Here is a 2,790-nt window from a genome sequence, read left to right as displayed (position 1 = left end):
TGATTATGAAAAGTGACCAAACACTAGACCAAGCATTAGTACAAGAACACTGAAATATCCAAAAAGGAAACAAAAACACATTCAGTGGATGGCAGGCATGCAACGACACACCTTGTCACGAATGCATACGGGGAGAAGACTGATTTATTCAGCTCATGCGAAGCCCAGATTTTACTGGCTGGGGGGCTGTGTACGAATTTGTTGATGGAAAGACATATAAAATTCATTAAACACATTAAAGGAATAGTTCAACATTTTGGAAAATACACTTCCTTTCTGTCTTGTGAGAGTTGATTGATACCACTCTCATGAGTCTTGCTGTCACCATGTATTTGCCAGGCAACCAACACTGGCTCCAGGGAATCACTGCTCCCAGCCAAGAAACAGTCTGGCATACACACACACACCCCTTGAAATCGCAACTTGTTGTTCTTCATACACACTTTTGCTGGTGGTTGTGTAATAACCACATGATAGCATATTAGCAGATGTAAGGCTTCAGTTTCTTTCATAATAATGTAGAATCGCATGAGAAAATGTTAGACGGGGTTTACATAGACATCACTCAGCAAGTAATGTGTGAATCATTCGTTAATCAAGGTAGCAGCGGTATGATTTAGATTCTTATCGAAGATCTAATTTGAAAACATCCTGCATTAAGAGCTATAGGTCTGTTAGTACTGGACATCTGCTGATCTAGTTGGTCCGTTAGCATGATTCCTGACCTTAACCTGCTCAAGCCTGCTGTTGCCACACCGGCAGCGCAGCTGGCCCTTTGCCGCAACTTATTGAGGAATTGAAAATGTGGTATACCCAAATCCTCCACACCCTGGCCTGCTGCCACCTCACACTCACTTCTCCTATTTTCACAAAGGGGAACTCTTGGCTAGCGTCAGACAGAGGAATCAAACATCTGCAACACATCCCACCTCTCCTCCCTAATCCACCAGTTAAGAACAAGTGTGAATCCTGTTACCATCTGTGTGTGGATTATTGAGATTTAAAACAAATACAGAAAGTACCATGCTGCCTAACAAGATACAAATTGTTTCATATAAGTATTTCATTGTATTGAATATGATATGGGCATATGTACTATAAGGTTGAACTATGTCACAGTACTGTCAGCAACCTTTTAGTCACTTACAGTATGTCAACCTTCATAGTTTCACAGCAAACGTATGATGTGTCTTGTTTTGGTGCGTTCACAGAAAAGGGTGTGTTTTGCTTCTTACTCATCCCTGTCAATTTGCTATTATTCTCATTTGACATAGTCTCTGACCTGTCTGGGTCCCTTTGTGTTTTTTTTTTTTTTTTTTTAATTGTAGCCATCATATTATATCCACTTCAGGCACTTTTCACATCATGAAAGTAAAATTCTTCTCTTCATATCACAGAGCAGTTTTCTTTAATGGCTGCAGTATAAATACACATAAACGTACATACACAGATTCAACAGATGCAGTACAACAAAATTGATAGTGGGTGAATTTAGGGTTGGCCATGTTGGTCTTGCTGTCAGTACAGCACTTCGGTCCAGACTCAAATATCTCTACAACTACTGGATGGATAGCCATGAAATTTGGCACACATATTCATGTTCCCCTCAAGATAAACTCCAGTAACTTTGGTGATCCCTTGACTCAGTTTTCTTGACCGCAAGTTGCAGCCCTACCTTTGTTTATGATGTATGTCCCGATGTAGTTGTGAAATTAATTGCACTCCCGCTCAACTCTACTTTGTGTTTAGTGCCAATTAGTAAATCTTAGCAGGCTAACACTAAAGTAAGATAGTAAACATTGGAAACATTACACCAGTTTATCATCAGGATTTTAGCACTGTCATTATGAGGATGTTGCCATGATTTCTTTAGTATTTAGCTCAAAGCACTGCTGTGCTTAAGTAAAGCCTCACAGAGCCGCTAGCATAACTCTACACTCTGTTGCTATTATTTGATCAGAACAAGACAAAAGACACCACAATCTGCAATACCCTTGACTACAATATATCAAAACAATTCCAAACCTCATAGTTAAAGGTGCTACATGTAAATTTTCTCTGCCGCTGGTCTCTTGCCAGTAGCGGGTGGTGATGATGGTCACTTGCCAAGAGTTTCGCCCGCTGTTGCGTTTAGAAGACAAGTGGTTAGAATACGTCCTCTGAGCAGCGCTACTTCTTCATCCTCTCATGTTGAACGGACAGACTGGATGCTACAGTGACTCGTTATTGGAAAGTGACGAGACGGGCTGGACGGTCCGGGGCTAGCTTGTTAGCATGGTAACTTCAGTAGAAGAAAAAAAGTGATAGAAATAGAAGCAAAACGAGTTAAAATTGGCGTTGCTTTACACCACTGGAGCCAGCTCTTGGCGTGTAAAAGAATGAAGTTTGATGCTGAACTCACAACATTTCTTCTAGACTGGTGAGTAAACAGCTGTTAATCCAAACGTTGGCGATGTAGCCAGAGCAAAAACTTACATATAGCCTCTTTAACACCATTATGCTCACATTTTCATCCCCCACTCATAATTAAGTTCACATTTTTGTCTTTTTCCAACAAAAAAGCCAACAATGAGCCAGCTCAATTAATAAACCAAATGGGCAAGTGAAATCAGATTAAACCTAATTAACCCCCCCCCCACTTCCTGCTATTTGCCTTTTTTTAAAGACTGGCAGAGTGACAGGGAGTTTAAGCATCCGTGTAGATGTAGAGGGAGCGGGAAGGACAGCTCCATATGCGTTACGTCTGCCCGAGGGGACAGCTGGGTCCAACTGTCTTTTCCTGCCACACTC

This window comes from Xiphias gladius, chromosome 15, assembly GCF_016859285.1.
Source record: "Xiphias gladius isolate SHS-SW01 ecotype Sanya breed wild chromosome 15, ASM1685928v1, whole genome shotgun sequence".
In the NCBI taxonomy this organism is placed as follows: domain Eukaryota; kingdom Metazoa; phylum Chordata; class Actinopteri; order Istiophoriformes; family Xiphiidae; genus Xiphias; species Xiphias gladius.
This window is presented reverse-complemented; position numbering follows the sequence as displayed.